The sequence below is a fragment of the Cephus cinctus genome, unplaced genomic scaffold (genome assembly GCF_000341935.2).
Source record: "Cephus cinctus unplaced genomic scaffold, Ccin1 Ccin1_scaffold0661, whole genome shotgun sequence".
In the NCBI taxonomy this organism is placed as follows: domain Eukaryota; kingdom Metazoa; phylum Arthropoda; class Insecta; order Hymenoptera; family Cephidae; genus Cephus; species Cephus cinctus.
The window spans coordinates 287449-306700 of NW_014333290.1; the positions used below are offsets into that span (position 1 = coordinate 287449).

Here is a 19252-nt window from a genome sequence, read left to right on the forward strand (position 1 = left end):
ACAACAAATAATTATTTGTCTGTAACGAACAATGACCTTTCGGAGGGCAATTTTTTTATGTTCACGAAATGAAGGGCAAAACAGGGAATTTAAAGGAATCCTTCTGCTGGGAATTCCTCAAAGGAATTCACGTAGGCAGATCGAGAATCTTTATCGAGCGAAAGGCCTGGATGAGATTAGATACCCAGGACAACGCAGACGACCAAGATATCAAGGCAGCGTATTCATTTGCAGGAATTTGCGTCGTCGGCCAGATGTCAGTTGGGAATGTGAAAGTGGGAATGAAAGAAGAAAAGAAAAACAAAGAATAGTAGACATAAAGAAAAAGAACAACGTCGTAATATATTGGGATTAGGGATTCCACAGGTACCTGTGGAATTTTTATGGATTCCACCTAGCACTAAGGATTTCGCCATTTAGCACTAAGCGTGTTATAGACAGAGATATCCAAGATCGACCAAAGTTTTTATTTTCTATCGTAAGAAGAAAACGAAGGAGCTAACATCTATTTTGACGTTTAGAAATTTACGCGTATCAAACCCTTCGTTCTTTATATTGAATTTTCTTTTCTTTTCAGCTTCAATGATTTCATTTTGCACTACGGCGAAAACTTGTACTTTTTCCGGAATGGAGAAGAAAAAAGATGGCAGCAGTCTGACGAGGGTGCAGATACACAAAAGAAAAATTAATGTTGGTATCATCCGAGTAAACATTTAGTTTCGTAAGATACAACGTGAAATTTCATATTTAATACACCGTAAAAAATCTATACAATAGATTTAATACACAAATATATTTGTAATTTACGAATTTAATATATTGAAATTAGAACCGCATATATTGATATTAAATTTACGATATGTTTAGCAAAATACTTAGCAAAATTAATATAAATGTTTGCAAATATTCACACTAACAGAATTAGTAGAATATCCCGCAGTTAGTGTAATGTTAATGCAATAACGAAAACGCGCGTGCTATTCAACGGGTCTAGTCTAAGTAAGATATGACAAAATCGCATGTACGACATTTATGTTACATATACGTTTGATAAAGTTGTGACACAAGAAACAAAAAAAATGAAAGTGATCAACAACACGAAATTCTTATGCACTGCACAACTGTGTAACAAAAAATTAGGTTCTTACTCTGTTATCATATTACGATGTTACGAGTAATTGTAACGTTGATTACCAGATGTGAGATAGTCTGATTTGCCATGCATAAGATACACGTCAAAATAAGATCTTATTTTGATCTATCTCAAACGTCAAAATTTTTTACTCGGGCGTTACTGCCACAATTTCCATGGTCGAAATTTTAATCGGATTCTAAGAAAAGCTTAAATGAAACAACATGATGAGATATGAAATAGAATTAGAATGAATGAAAGATAATGTACAGATACACGTAATAAATTCACATTGAGATGTAAAATACTGGAGATACAAGCAATTTCTTCGTTATTTGTCGAACACTTCGAGACACTAGTTTTACTGTTATTCAACTTTTTTTCAAGGAAAAACTTTTGAAAAAAACCATGGCCATTTGCAAAACCGATATTTCTTGCAGCTCTGTAGTCAAGTTGAGTGATTTCGTCCTTTTAAATGTTCCCTTCGTGATGGATGCCGTATTTCATAATTATATATAATACTATAGGACACGTTGTTTATAACGTATCTGTATACAAGATTACTTATTGAAACATGAAACTAGATATTTTAATAACTTATGGTAGATATATGCGTCCGTGAATATACGCAATATCTAATCACGTGCCTCGTTACCTATGCTCATCGAATATTTATTTGAAGAGCGAAAACTGACAGGAATTAACGTTATTCATAAGCAAGTTTTTATTCTCGATTTACCCTTTAATTAACATCTAAATGAGCACGATAAGCTTAATATAAATTTGGAGCTAAGCTTGCAGTCCATTGATTTGGTCTATTAAACAATTAATTTGAGTATAAATAATTTATAAAAATCAACTTTGTGATATAATATAATAATATATTATAATATACTGTCATGGTGGAATGGGTCATGCATATAATATTACATACTTACATATTCGTATAGAAACTAATATGACAATGGTCTAACCCATTCTTAAAGTATAATTTTCGCAGAATAAAGTGTATGATAAATCGTTGACTATAATTAAGAATAATTGCTAAAGATGCTTGTATGTTAAATACTTCGTAAAACTAGTTAAAAATTATTTTTTCAAAGAAAAGTAAAAAAATAAAAATTCCGTAAAATATTCTCCCTTCGTAACTGTCTGTACAGAGATAAAACTTTTTCCTGTCTGTATAGGAAGTTTAAAAATTATTTAAACGGAGAGAATGAGGCATATACATAGATCTAGATAAGGGTTTTCCAACGAAATTAAAGGAAATTAACAATTTCATAGAAGCTTCACTTGTATAAGGTTATACACTGTTGTGCACAATGTTTTATAAATGCATGTGTGATATCACTATACCGTTATTTTCCTATTTTTAGATATTTACATTGTTACTGTTAGAAGAATGAAAAGTAGACGGAGATAAGAAAAAAGCACTAGCAGATCCACCCCAAGGACCCACCACGCAACAAACACCGTTCAAAGAAAGGAACGTGGGCTATTGCGTAGTTCTGCTTTATCGAAAAGGTTCTCGTAAACAGTGATTTCTCGGTACGGCGTTTTATGTCACTTTGACTGTATTGTTTTTATTTTTCGCGTAATTTTTGCTGTCCATTGACGTCATAAAACAGAGTATAAATTCCATGTAAAAGGATTATACATCTTTTGCATCAATATAAACATCTATAGAAAAAACCGGTTAAGCGTTAACTCTTCGGCTCTATACTCCTTTTTTTAGGTACTCGGACTGCACTCTGGGGTCTGATGGACCCCACAAGTTTTTTTGTACTGTTTCCAGCCTGATCATCAAATTTGGAAAAATCAGATATATTTGTAAAGTGTAAACTGTAACCAAGATTTTCATGCAGTTTTTAAAGCATTCAGAGCTTTAACCCAAATATAGCAGTACTTAGAAATTTTCAATACGCTGACAAAAAATATGGAATAAATCCAGTTATTATTTATTATTTTTCGTGTGAACGGGAGGGAAAAATTAGTGAGTTTGTGAAAACTTAAGAGCCAGGCTGTAATAAAAAAAAGCAGCCAGAACACCCGTAACCAGAGAAGTGAAAATAACGAAATTTCCAAAAAAATTTCTAAAGGATGAATGGAGAAAGTATCAACGTTGATTCATTTTTCGCTACTTAGAAAAGTATGATTTTAATAATCTATGTGGAAAGAAGAAGGATATCAAGTTTAACTTAATACTGCCCGGAGCAGATTAGGCACATATTTTACCCGGTGCTCGTTGCAAATTCCATGAGAGTAAACTTTACAGACGTATATCGTTTTTCGGTCTGCATTCCATGGGATAAAGCTACATCCCATTTTACGCGGTCGGCTGTCTGATCTTGGTTGTGAGACTTCAAAATACAATATTTCTTGAACATTAAAACTCAAAGATTCATTACGACTAGCAGCTGCCAAATATAAAAAAGCCCAAGTTTCTTCATATTGCATAGTATAGGACGCTCACGTTGATGTCAGTATAGACAGAGTTGAATACCGTGACTTACTATATTTACTTACAACGATTACAATAACACTACAAAGTAGTCTAATGTAAGTGCAAAAATAAAATAAAAAAATTAAAATTTGCTCAGGGAATCATGCAATTACATCAACTGTACACTGGGGTCTATTGGACGCTTGGACTACTTTAACCTTCAGATTATTGTTAATTTTTCGTAAAATTACCGATCTTTTTTTTATTAAAAATGTATACATGATAACACATGAGTGGTTCAGAATCGCGAAATTATTCAGAGCCCCAAAAGCGGCTTTTGCGGCAGTCTAAAGGTTAAACCTGTACCCTTGAAGGTTCAGGGAGTTACTGAATGCGAGTTTCTCCCTATCGTATAGGGAAACCCTCAAACATAGTATAAATTGCTACACCAGTCAATTTCTAAGCGTAGAATAACTTTTTCAGCGAAAACTTAGTGGCCTGGGGTCTGATGAACCCCAGTGTATGCCAAAGTAGTACAGCATAGGTTAGATATACTTATGCCTCGTGAATATGATACTTGAAAATATATTGATACATGTGAACCATATGATAAGTAGCTTTCCCACTCTTCGTTTTCCAGAGTTCTAAACTGTAGAGGAAAGTGACCAAATATGGAATACCACTGTTTCTCTTAAACAATCAATTCAAGACGAAATATTCAACCATCTTCTATCTCACTTACTCACTTTAGTGTTGCACTCATTTTATTTTGGCAGTCAAACGATCGCCGTATAGACAGCAAGAGTGTTTTGTTTTGTCGGCACCAACAAACTTTTTAAGGTATGTAGAAAATAAGTGTTTTTCGTTAGTTAATTTGTAAGAATACCGTTATTATACATTTAACGTGTTGTATCGATGTTTGTTTTGATAATTTTGACATGTTTCATTGCGTAGCTATTGTTATTTGTGAAACACGACGACAAGTTTGAGCCTGCCTAAAATTCCAAATATGGACAGACAATAGGTGCCTAATTATGGAATATGGAATTATGGAATTCAGTGAGCCTGATGCCACAATAGGACAACAAACTCCTGACAGCAGACGCTGAATGTACGTTCTGTCAGGGACTGTTTTCTGAAAATATTCAAGGAGAAACATGGATCAATTGTTTAACGTATGGGCTCTGGGCACATAATGACTGCGCTGGTCCAGAGATTGAAACTTGGTTTGTGATTTCTGCAAGTAGAATAAGTTAATTTTAACCGAATAAGATACTTTTATTTTTGACCAAAGTCTCAAGATCTCTTAGAAAAAGATGTTATTGTTTTTGTTGATTTTTTTTTTAAGAAACTTTGTTCCTTATTTTCCTATTCCATATTTGGGTTTCTATTCCATTAATAGCTACTATTCTGTTACTTAGATTTTTAAATAAAAAAAAAATATGTCGATTAATATTAAAATACAAAACTATGACTAAGATAAACCAAAATGTATGACTGACTGTGTTTATAATTAATAGCCTTTAATTCATGATAGTGTTTTTTATGCCACAAAAACAAAATGGTATTCCATATATGGTCACTTTCCTCTTTGAAATAATCCCAGAGTTTACGAGCAGTTTACTACATACATAGATTTATGATACACCGTATGTCATAGAGTATCTTGTACCCTATGAAAATTAATACCATTGAATATTCTCTAAACAAAAAATATACGTGTCGACGTGGACCATCTTGAGTATTAAATAATAGGATTACAGGATGGAAAAGATTTCAAAGAAAAATAACCCACAGCTGTGTTTAATTATTTTCAAAAATTTTAGTATTCATTGATTCGTTACGTTGAATCAATATTCAATTGACTCCATGTCTATGAGATTGTTGACCTATGTAAACGTAATGTAACTCAAGTCTTACGATTCCATGAGAGATACTGTATAAGATATGGGATGAAATAGAGTACCAAAAAAAAATATGACGGCCATTACTGTAAGCATTGGGCAAAGAATGTATACAATTTTTTAATGTAAACGTCGTAGATTCATACGAAAAGAACATTTCTGAATTTCGCATTGCGTTTGAGATATTATTTATGGCACACATACTGAAACTTTGGATTGTGAATGAAACCATTGTTATGTATGCCTAATGGTGGCTCATTAGGTAACCGCAAAGGGGACATAGCCGAGCGGCATGCCGTTTACGAGGATCGTAAGTATTCAGTTTAATGTACTGAATAAGAGAAAAAAGTCGGAAGCAAAAAAGGGTCTTTTAGCTAGGAAGAAGAGGGAGATAAAATTGCATGAAATGCAGGTAGAAAAAAAGAGTGAATGAAAGTCAGCTGGTTTACCATTTAAATCGTGGTTATACGTACGTATAACACATAATACATTGCGAAATGATCCGTATGAATTACACGTGTCCATGTTGTGTGATTGTGTCATTTCATTTGCCACTAATGCTGAGGAACTTATTCAACTATCATCTGGGAAGCTGTACAGTAGTGCCAATGGACGAGATGAAAATAGAAATGATGAATGGAAAGAGCCACTTTAGGGTTGATGAATTACTATCGTCCAGTGACGTTTTTTCTAGTCTGATTTTTTCTATTTATAAACAACATTTATTAAAAACATTAATCAATCATTTATCGGACATAAATATTATGTAAGAGGTGCATAATGTATACGCAACCTTGTAAATAGGGTTATTAAAAGAATATTTGGAAATTAATTAGGTACCATATAATATCTACAACTTTGATCTGAAACATCCCAAAAGATTCAACGTCACTTTCCTTTTGGAGGAAGTGGAAGGAACAAAGTTCCAAATTACCGGAAAACTAAGCCAAGTGGATATTGGGTTTGATGTTCTCGTTGTCCCACGAGACTACTCCGATTTCACAACTTTAATCCTCACGTGGATAATGTGTAATCGTATCCATCTATCTACTTAATTACAAAATAAAATTGGTTCACGAGTTTAAGCCAATAAGTATTGCAATTTGGAAATTCTTTTGTATAAATATGTGAAAAGTATCCTTCGGGGACATTTCATAATTTGAGGATCATCTCAAGGAATTAACAGTTTAACGTTACGTCAAGGCCCATAAAGTGACGCTTACACAAAATTTTCTATAATTTTTCCAATGTGAACTCTGACGGGTTAAGTGACAGCTATAATCGATCTACGACAATTGATAATCGACAGTTCACAAATAAATGCAATCGTTAAAAAATCACACGCAGGTTTCTATAAAATCACGGGAATATATGGTAAAATAAAAAAACTATATTGTACATTTCAGTGCAAAATCACACATGCATGCTTCATAACAAAAATTGTACACAGAGCTACTTGTGACTTGTTAGAGAAATCATTCTTTTCGATCTGTAAAAAAAAGCATATCGAACTCATGGACCGATTATAAAATTGAAATACCAACGATTTCACGTGTTCCTACCTAACTGTCATTTCAGAAGTAGAAGTTGTTCTGGTTAACGAAGGCAACTGTAAAATCTCGCAAAACACATCTATCACGGCAGGATACATATTTATACCACGTGTCAAACATTAATTTACCTATCTCCCTCAAGCGTCCCCAGGTTCCGAAAAAAAACACCTACGGCAACAATCTGGCAAATACTGCTAAGGGCGCCAGTAGCAGCGCCGGCTATTCCAGGACCGGATAAACATTGTTTCCATAGCAGCATCCCAATTTTTTGAGTACGTAGGAAAAATTTCGCAGACAGTAAGGACGGGAGGACATTCTTCGCCTGCTGGAAGATTGGCTTTTAATGCGCAAACTCCTGTCGCCAGGATGTGACGTCAAACGATGAATTTTCATGCTAAAATAAATTATTTTCACTTTCGGGGTCTTTGAGTAGATTATGTATTCAAATATAGAATTGGATGTGATTCATGACCCCGATAAGATTAGATAACAGCTTCTTGTTATTTTATTGAAATAATTTATTTTTTATAAAATTCTTTTCTCTAAACCTTGCATCACTACGTTCACTGACACTGATATTTGCTGATGCTGAGGATCCTGTACTTGATGCGAACTTGGCAAGGTGTGGACTAGTCTCTTTGTACTAGGGTTTTATTCTTTTTCCAACTCTTGCAGTGTATGACAATCGAAAGCGTCTTATCTGCGACTGCGTCGAAATAGCTCTTCTCCACCACCTCTGTATCCAACTCCACCTCTAGCGGGTCCTATAAACGCGTTACTTCAGTTTGCGGCGCGCTCTTCATCCGTGACAGTTTCTCTTAACGCAGGTTTTCCCATTAATGAGATTTTGAGTTATAATTTTCTGCATTAAAGATCAACAATTTTGTTAGGTGTTTTTTTTAATTGAACATAAACAGTATATGGTTTTTTGCCATTCAGAAAGAAGTCCAGCAGGCTACACTATAATGTGGTATACAAAGGTTTTTTTAATATTCAAATAAGCTATATTCGGTTCGTAAATTCAACGTGTTTTTTTTTGACAGTTCCCAAATAATGCAATTCTTAGCAAATCGCAGCTCATTTTCCATAAAATAACGTAAATATATGTTAATATGGAACAATAGAATTAAAATATTTAGTGCTAAACCGTGCATATGCATACTTCGTAACAAAAAATTGTATGCAGTGGTACGTATATCTTGTCGGAGACTTCATTGTTCTTGATCTTTCAAAAAAAAACACTTTGGACTCGTGCACTGACTATAGTTTAGAATTAACTTGATAAGAATCTTAAAATATTTTCTTTCGTTTTTTTACTTTTTTATATCTGTTCTCCGTTTTTTTTCCATTTTCATGCACGTTCTTTGGGTATTCTCCTACCTTCGACTTTAATCTAAAGGAGACCAAAAGGTCTTGAAAGTTTCCGCGCTCGCCCATCCTAAAAGTTATCTTACAGTTTATAAAGGAATTGAGGGTTGTTGGTGTATCTTTTAATCCTTCGTTAATCCACGAATTGACGTTCCGAACCTGCAATTCCTTACCAAGCAACGGTAATAATGGAAGACAAATACGCTCAAGTCAATTTACGAGGAACTGATTTTTAAAGTGGGTTAAAAGAACAAGAGACAGAAAAACGGTTTCGTAAAAGAGACAATCAAGATTTGAAGTTTCGTCGAGAATGGAAATCTGAAAAAATTCAATCCAGTTTACGACGGTGAGTCTCACAATGAACAATTATAAATTGAATGTCAACAATTTGTATTAATTGTCTTTTTTTCGCATTTCTTTTAAGTTATAATTATAATTATCGATTTCTGTCCGAGAGATGTCATTGGGAATAGTATTGAAAATTTAGACATTTTTTTTTAATCTTCTGTGTATTATAATTTTTTTACAATAAGTATCCTAAAGTTTTCAGTCACGTATAATGTCGATTAAACGAGATCAATTCTCAGAGGTAATTTACTCGATTGTAATCTCAAAACTTTAAAGCACGTTACCTTAAATCAAATTTTTTATAATTATTCCATCAGCTCGTTGAGATTGTACGTTTCATAAAATTTCCATGAATTACTTAGTCCACGATTTGTCGATAACCGGAAGATTATAAAAAATCTAGATCCCAACTATAAATCAAAATTACGGTCAGGTAATATAAAATATATACATGTATTCTATTACTGGACGAGTAAACAAATTTTCAAAAAAAAATTCCACCCTTGTTTACAAACGATCAAATATCGTATTCCATGTTAATTGCTTCCTTTCTAACATGTACAAGGATAAGTAAATTCGTCCATTAAAATTCATGGAAAATCAGATTTATTGATTCGTCAATTAATTCAAGAACACAATTTATTATCCACCGGAAACGTTCACGGCTGGTGTCTTTACCCTAGATTTACGGAACCCGTCATTTTGACGGATTTCAAATTTCATGTTAAACCTTTAAATTCCACACTGGAGTGAATTGCAAACTCGCACCGGCTAGTATGGAATATAAAGGTGTGTGACAAAGGCGTTAAATTCGAAAATTAAAGTTAATAAAATTATAAGTATTATTTTTTAGCAATTTCTGTTGACGCTGATAATCAACTTCCGTAAATCTAATTTTAAACCATGGGATATGGAGACAATCGAGAAAATTGCAATTAATAACTTTAACACATTCACATAAATTTTTCATCATTCGTAAAGTAAAACATTATCGTTATAAAGGAATTTTTATATCTCTTCTCCGATAAAGATCTTTCCTATAGAGATATAAAAATCGCTGACAATGCTTGTACACTAGTATATCGTCACTCGGTGGAAGCAGCTTGTTTGGTTATTTATAGTATTGGCAATAAAGTTCCGGCACAGATGTAGCTGTAAGCTCAAGTACGCCTACCGTTTCTTACTTTTCAAGCTCTAATTTTATACGGTTAATAGCCAGATCCTACGGTGAGTTATACGAAGCCCAAAGTGACTGGCATGAACGATAAACTAAAGTACACTTGGATTAGCTAACAATTCTTCAAGTTTACTTTATATATAGTACATCCATGTATTTATCGGAGACATATATGTATATGCACGTCTATACTGGAGTAACAAGAAGTAAAAAAATTTTAAACAATCATATAAATTCAAAATGAATCGACAGCCGATTAATACAGTAAAATCTCATGGAACTGTAAGTAGATTCCAAATCATAATCCCTGGTGCTTGATGATCGTCAGTTGACTTTAGATATACTTGTGAATATACTTGATATACTTGATATAATTTTATTCATATGTACAAGATATAAAAATTATTATTTTTTTTATCTAGCTCCTGCCCCATATTGTTGTCGCGTGAATTCGTTAATTTTTGTTTCGAGTTTTTCGGATTCTAATTTTGAAAAACTGGTCAGTGAAAAATAATCCACGGTTTATGTTTCACTTCACCTCTAGATCGCTAGACCTATGATGGCTAACAGCCCATAGAGCACAAAAAATTCCAATGCGTTTTAAAATTAACTGAAACGTAACAAGCAGATTCATGCGATTCAAGAATAATTTTAAAACTTAACTAAATGTTTTGTGCTTGACTGTTAAAAAAAGTTTACACTTCTTCAAAGATTGTTCGACATTTCTAAATAACAAATGATCCTTTGTCTAATGTAAAGGTATCGTCGTGTATTGAATTGTATGCATAGATTTGCCCGGTTTCACATGAAATGTTATTTGATTAAGGCCAAATCGTAATTATCAGGCTAATTCTGGAGGCGACAATCTCTATAACACAGAAAGCATTGTCTGCTATATATTCCCACCGGTATTTTGTATAGCTATTATACAACACCGTTTAATTGTAGAATATTAATTTTGGAAAGGAAGTGAACTCCTCGTGTTAATCATTTATACATAGATCCTAATACTACAACGATCGGTACAAGGTAGCATTATAAAAGTCTAATTATAGGATGTGTACCTTAAAATAAAATATATAAAGTAACCACTAAATAATAAATTTCATAAATTAGTCTAATTATTTTATAACAAATCCCATCCCTAGCATTGTTATATTAGATGAATCTATGCATTATTGTCAATGTGATAAGCAGCTGATTAAATTATTGTTACCAAATTACTACTGATAATACATAACAACTAGAGATGCATACTCAAGTTGATATCATTGCGATGAAATGGATTGGTTTAATGATTATTACCTACTCTGGGCATTGTGAGGATATTAATGATTAGAATCCTGCTGTAAATTATTACATAGCAATGGCCTCTGTTATAAACACTTCAACAATACATCCGAGATTCCCCCAACTATAATGTGTCTCATCCAGCTCCAAATTCTCCAATGTTACAACTGGAACCTAAATAGCTAACCTGGTAAGTCTAATTTCTATGAAATTAAATTCGAGGTTTTACTGGCTAGATCTATCTAAAAAAAAATTATTATCAACGTGCTATAACTATGGTTTAAGCAACGTTATCGTGAACCTGATCAATTATAAAAGAAGGTCTAGGATCAACTAATATATGACTCAACTTGGTCCAGATAAGGAAAAATTTTAATGAAAAAAAAAAATACAATCTAGCATTTTTGTATCTACCACGGAAATAACTTTTGCAAATTTAATAACGACCCACAATAACCTCATATAGACAGTATCACGATAATGGTCTCATCTTCTTTAACCATGAAAATCAGAGAACGAACATGATGGTCCATTAGCATCAGCAGGTGGTTACCGCATTTTTACTTTATTCGTAAAAAGGTACCGATCAACGATAATGGCTTTTTTATTTGCGCTGAGAGACTCCTTCTAATGATTACACTGAACTTGCACCACAGACTGTATATAATCTAAACAGTGTAGCCAATCTCAACGAACCAAAAATAGTAAGTTATACATAGATGGAGGTAGATCACTATTAGTACCTCCTATTACCATCGCAATTAGCAAGCAATCGCGTTTCCTTAATATCGACAGTACCTACCGTCCTATTTAAACAAAGGGTGTTAAATTGCTAATTAAAAAAACAACGTTTTAGCAACCCCGGTACCATCGCGATGACTTTCCTGAATTTTTAAAATTTAGCGATTAAAAATCACCGCACAGAAGATAAAGATACAGAAGAAAGTGCCTGTTTTCCCTGCGACATTATGTCGTGGCAAACGATTTCTCGAGCAAAGTGAACTTGTCATTAAGTCGCTTCGGTGCGTAGTAGTTAACCCTAACTAGTTACTTCGTTTGGACGTTTCACGGAAGGTCCACGTAGGGTATCTGAAATCCCAACGTACATTTATTCTCCCATGTTGCTTTCTAATCATGCATCTTTGGTTAGTTGCTATATGAGAAAATCGAAATGCCAGAGTCTGAAGAAGATAGTTACGATGAGAGCAATTTGTAATTTGTTGTTTCCCAGTAATTCATCGTGAAAATGACTAGGCGATATGACATACGGTCCATTTCAAACTTTTCAAAACTCACTAGAACTTCTGGTATCGTACTTGGACGACTGAGGTTAAAGTGTTAATTGTATATCGAATACGCATACCCGCTATAAGCTTGAGAATCATCGAGTAGGATCCTATTTACTATTTACTGTCATGGAAATAATCCCAATAAATTGTATCATCAGTTCTCATCACGTGTCTATGTACCCTTAACGGAGAATAAATCGAAGGATTTATTACACCAAACGAGATACCTGTTGCCCAATCTCGAATATATAAATTTGTATCAATGGTGGCCTAAGGGTGCATGGAAATGAAGATGTCATATGTGGTGATACCGACCATATATGTAATTATGGTCAATTACAGGTATGAAACTGTATACTAATTACCAGTTGGTTAACAGCCTTGACAGGCTTATATGCAAGTGCTTAGTGTCAAAGGTCATCGGGACTTTATGGGGTAAATTGCGTGTATCATCCAAAAATAGTTTTTATTAATCGGACGATGTAATATCGTATGGGATAAAATGATAGAGGATTATGTTGATTTTCATGATATATTTAGTTTATATGTATATATATAAACTTGAGTAAGGAGTACTTTGGGGACAAGAAAAATTAAGGCGCGCTCACAATAGCAAGCTCATGTTTTTTTTTAAACGAATACCTTGGAACATCACCATATTGGAGTTTTGAGCTAATCTAATCTAACGAAATATTTCTAGCCCATCACAAATACTGGATGCCTAATATTTAAGAAATGTAAACAGCTTTGGTGTGCCAGTCCGCTTTATGGTCCTCAAAACAGCCATTACGCTCGAAATTCTTTAGAGATGGTCCCCAAAACAGCTACTTGTCCTCAACAGAGTAATTTCGAAAATGAAATTGTCCCCAAAGTATTCCTTAGTAAAAAATATATGTATATAGCATAGGTATGATTAATATTGCATTATTATATCTGAATAGTAATCTATGCTATATAGCTTCTTGCTATTAATGTGTACTTAATTATTAATATTTAAAAAAAGATATGCTTTTGAATATATTTCGTATTTACGACGTTGCTGTGAAGAAGCAGGGCTGTTATTACCCAACCCCTGAATATCCAGCAATTAACCCTTTGTCAATCAAGCACCGCGTAATAGCATTATTGCACATTCGATAGGATTGATTGACATGTAAGCAATTATTGGAAAATCATTCTATGTCATTATTAAAATCCACGTTATGCTTTGGCTCACAATTATCTCATAAATAAACAGCTGGGTGGATATGTGATAGAAAATCAAAATTTGTTGAAAATCAAAGTCAAGTATTTACTTTTTTGCCTTACTTAATATTATCATACTTTTTATTTTCATGCGTCTGATAAATTATTCACGAGTATACTTCAGTTTAGTTTCCAGGACAGACGTTATTCGCAGTAGCTCCGAAATATTCAGTAAAAAAAATTTTAACCAAATATAAACTCATTAATCTTGTATTTACCAACCCTATAATATTGAACCTTTAACATTATAAGTTTTAATCTCTTTTACGGTTATAACAAAAAAAAAATAAAATTCATCTAAGAGGAGCCAAGAGATTAATACGACTTAAATCATTTTTGTGAAATGACATTTTATAAATGGCATATCATTCATACAGGTCACTTAAGGAAACTTATTTCTAAAATTGATAATAATAACAATAGATCTTGTAAACATGAACAATTGCAATACATAAGACAGCACCTGTCACCCATAATGTTATTTGTTACAGATTATGTAAAAGTCTCCACTATACGTATATCATGTATACAAGATATAGTTACGACTTAAGAAAACCACCCCTGGTCGCCTAAAAAATAAAAAAATAGGAAAAGTGTAGCTAAGGATTAAATCCTATATTTTTAGATCTTATGATCCATTTTTTTCTGAAATATGAGATTTAAGTCTTAGAAATATTTTCGTAAACGCCACACTTTTTCGAATTTTTTTACGCTTGTGGGAATTAATCTTTTCAAGAAATCTTAGCTAGCGGGAAATTTTAACGATTTACGTATTTCGCTCAGCTAGGGAAATTGTATAATTTAATGACGGTGATTGCATTTTTGCAGAACTAAATATTTGCCATTTCGTAACTACCGGCTTGACTCGCGTAATCGAATAAATTCAAAGAACTGATTTTCACAGGCTATCCCATGTAGAAATTTGCGACAGGGTCCACTCTGGGCCAGAGTCAGCGCCGGTGTTACCAAGACTGGGGCACCGTCGGCTACCAGAGTTGGTATTGCAATGGCTATTCATTGGAATGATAACATGGATCCAACCGTTGGAGAATGGCGATGGGGCAGTACCGACTACGAGCTACCAGAGTTGGTATTGCAATCCATGTAGAAATTTGCGACAGGGTCCACTCTGGGCCAGAGTCAGCGCCGGTGTTACCAAGACTGGGGCACCGTCGGCTACCAGAGTTGGTATTGCAATGGCTATTCATTGGAATGATAACATGGATCCAACCGTTGGAGAATGGCGATGGGGCAGTACCGACTACGAGTACTGGCCCAATAATATTTCAGAGCGTCGGTCAAGCATTGGTTGACGCCACTGGCCCAATATTGCTTTGGAGCATCGACTAAGTATCGGCTGTATGTATGGTGTATTGTAGGAGTATCAGCTCAGTAGTGTAATGCAGAATTATGGAAGACTAGGATGTATTTATTTTTAATGTTAACAAATTTTCAAACATTGAAACTTTTAAAAAAAATAAATTAAGTATTATGTCGTTAGTAGGTTCAATTTTGCAGCTTCTCTCATTTTTTTCCACCCTCTCGTTCCCCTGCACCAGCTAACCAACGGCTAGTTATGGAAATAATTTTTCCATCTTTTAAACTTGAAAAATTGTCGAGTAAAGTATCTGAAATATATTAATCAAAATTAACATTTTTTATCAAAAACTTGTTTTCGGAATGTATGAAACGAAGCAATACTAAGAAATACACGAAAGCTCTGCTGACTCTAAGTTGATTAAATATAGCGGTAGTTATTAATTATCGACATAGAAGAAGATACAAATTCTCTCAACGAAATTATAAGATTTCACGAGTAATAATAACCATTTAAATGTCTATTTCGAAATTCAAATAATTTTCATTCATTATGAATAAGTCTAGTCATAAGGAAATGTAGGATAAGTCTGGCTGTTGTACTTATCTTTTACAATAATATTTGGTGTATAGTTGTTTTACTTAAATTTTGTTTTTCGTGCCCTTCTGTGGTCGTCCACAAGCGCTATAATGCAACTGGACATCTTTATTCATAATATTTCCCAAAATTTTTCCTACAGCTTCTTTAAAAGTTGTGGGCCGTTTGCATATTGATGACATAATAACTGTCTGAAAGAATTAAATATATGAATTTGATGTAAAAATGTCTGTTAAAGTTTGATGCTAGATATTCTACTTACTAATGCCACTTTTTTTTCAGTATCATTTGAAACTATTTTATCTAAATTATTAAAATCGGATAATGTTTTTGTTGGCAATTGTATACCAATTTTATCATATATGTTAGACATATCAGTAGTTGGAAATTGCTTGCTATTTATTGAAATAGTATTTTGCAAGGCTTCAAATTTTTTGTCCACGTCGTAAAGTATACTTCTTTTTGTTGATTCAATTTTTTTCAGAATGCTTTGTTCCATTTCCTACATACTCTTGATAATGCCTTGTACGCTATTTCCTCCTAAATAACATAAATTTCGTATGCTCATATTATGCTTTACCACTGGTCACTAAATAATACATCTTTTAATCGTAATCATGATATTTATAATATTTATCGTACATCTATTAAATTACTAATAGTATCTATATTACTAATAGTATCAGAACTATTAATTGTTATTGTTCGTCATCAATGATCATAGGAATTGAAAAATATTACTTCTTTTAATTTTCAAAATTAAACTTGGTAATGTTGATGTCATTTATACAGATATTTGAAGTCTATATATCTAAGTGTAGCCCATAAGTTCACTATCAATTTTTTAAGATTCACAGATATTCTGTACTCGCAAGCAGAGTAAGAACATTATTTGATGAAATATCATGATCAAAATACTGTTACAGTGGCATCTTACTGATAAATTTTTCTGTACAGTTAGAATTCGATTTGGAATTATCCACATAACTCCTTCCACTGTCGGGTGTCGACAATATCAACTGACCTAACATAGAATAAAAATTAAGGTTATTCCATTAGTTAGTTTTATAGTAACGTAGTAAAGGATGGATGAATAAAAGAAAACTTACGTCCCAATAGGTTCTTACGCGAGCTCAATGGTGATAAAATGTCTTGTGCAGTCCTAGGATTTTTTTCCTTTTTTTTATATTTGGCGAGCCACTAGACGTGCTGGACACTTCTGTCAATCCATATGAAATAATGAAAATAAGAAATTGATTTAAAATGTGACATGATGTTGTTGATGATGAAGTTTTTGTACCTGTAGATTCTTGTGCAGATTCTTCGAGTTCGCTAGGATGGAAGGGAGGGATATTTTTAAATGCTCTAACTACCATTTGTTCACTTCGTTTCTTTTCCTGCTTTCTGGTAGAATCTGTCTCAGATGAATCCTCGACAGCTGTGCTACTTTCTATCACTCATGTTGGATATGATCTCTGTAGACGGCGGAGTCCTTGTTGATAAGTAACTGGAATAAGAAATCATTCTACATGTGATCACAGATCTTATTTCAATAATATTTTATTTCATTGCACGTAACGTACCCGCTTCCTTCACAATAATAACGGACCACAATAATAACGACCATATAGTCGATCCAGAAGTCGAATGTGTTCTTTTGACGGATTAGCAACAATGAAGTCTCCAGCGAACCACATGTACGTGGCTCTGCATACAATTTTCTTTACAAATTATGCACGTGCGTGGTGCTGCACTGAAGTACATTTTCTTTTTCTGAAGTAAATAGTGTACGAAGTCCCTATACGAGGAAGCACAGAATTTTAACTTTGCAATTTGCTCCTCTGAATCGTGGGTAGTAGATGAAGATTCATCTATGAGGAAGCCAAGGATTAAAAGAAAATGAAAATGCTTCCTCGTATAAGGACTTCGTACACTACTTACGATAGTAACGACTGTTGCACGTTTACAATCATGTAAGAAAGATGTCTCGAAAAATATTTTTTTATCGAAATTAAAACAAAGAAACATAATGCTTTTGAAATTAATCATATAGGTCGTGCTTTCTAACTCAGTGCAAGTACTGTGGAGAATGTTGTATCGTTTTCAGATATATTATGGAAAAAGAGGAAATACGACAATGTTCGCAGTATTTGAAGTAAGTTAGGAAACATCACCATGAAGGATGAAGAGATTTATGGAATTTAATTTATTTAAGCAGTCGATTGGTACTTACGTTTCTATTATAAAATAACATACTAACTGCGTATTGGTGTTCCACTTCCTAGAGTTTCTTTGTTACGAGGCCCGGTAATCACTGTCACAGAACTCACCCGCTGTTCATGCCACAAAGAAACGCGAACGTCCGTGTGACGTCGGTCGTCAGGCCCGAAATCCAAGAAACGAAAAGCCAACAAGGCAATTCCATATACGTAGTGATAATATCGTATACTATATATTTTTATGTCCTTCAATTTCATACTATATATATTATATGTAATTAAAATTTATAGATATATTCTAGACACATATATTGTTCGTATTAAGTACATTACATTATATGTGCAAGGTCATTATATGTAAAAGGTCCAAGGTGATATATCCCAATATCTGAAGACGCGCATGGATATGTAAATGCATTTCCACGTATCGTCCTTTTATATCCTTCTATGAAAATATCATTTTCAGTAACACAGCCAATATCACACCGTATGATAATTTTTGTTATTTCTATAATTTCCTTATTTCGTAACTGAACAACATTATCTGGGTGTACACTCTTTATCGTCATACCTCTCAGACTTATATCACGAAGCTCATTCACATTACATTGTTCAAAATGCACTAGAGAATTCGACCGTCTTGTAACAGACAGAATGAGTGGACAACGTGGTTTAATTACCGATGCATCGGGACCTGATTGTAACCTGCGAATCTGAACCATGTAACACGGGCATAAGTCAACGAATTGTTGAAGGAGTGCATTAGCATAATTTGCATGCAGGACTGCCATTTGCGAACTGCAGAGAATGCGAGAAGAAACAAACAGTAACAAAAAATGACGATACTTGTGGGAAGGCAAAATCTGTCGAAATACTAAAGCACCGCAATATAGGAGAAAAAATCTTAACTGAGTTGCTTTCCAATTTCCGACATCGTTTACATCAAAATTTTGCCTTTGAAATTCTACAGTAATATCTGAAGAAATACAACTCATGAAATCAGATAGTAACACTCGATTTCTACGGCTAATTCTAACTTGGTTATTACCGTGCAATAATTTTTCAAGTAATAATTTCATTACCCCGATACACAGTAAATGCATATAATCCAATACGACTGATTTGACAGGGTCAAATCCAGGAATATTTATAAGCGGTGATGTACAATTGTCTAAATGATGTTCTGGCTGGCGTTTCTCTCTAAACGATGTGTTCGTCCTTTTCGGTGCGTTTAGCTTAGAATAAAAAGCCCCATGATCTTTACAACGTTTGAGAAATGCGCGTGCAGGTGTATCGCGAACGAATGCCTTTATTTCAAAACAATATATCTTGTCACCGATTATTAAATTGTTTTCAATGGGATCTTTAG

At 33.7% G+C, this 19252-nt stretch overlaps 1 protein-coding gene across 3 annotated transcripts in view; it reads left to right on the forward strand.

The window, feature by feature from the left end:
- The first annotated feature begins 7831 nt into the window (after positions 1-7831).
- The window catches only part of LOC107269422 (neuropeptide CCHamide-2 receptor), a 49421-nt gene continuing 38000 nt past the window's right edge, over positions 7832-19252 (forward strand). Inside the window, exons 1-2 of one of the 3 annotated variants that reach the window (XM_025086725.1) lie at positions 7832-8012; positions 8489-8746. The gene's annotated coding sequence lies outside the window, so the exon portion shown is untranslated. Of the gene's footprint in view, positions 8013-8249; positions 8747-19252 lie in introns of those variants that run through there. The other 2 variants (XM_015743238.2, XM_015743239.2) reach the window with 2 other exon arrangements.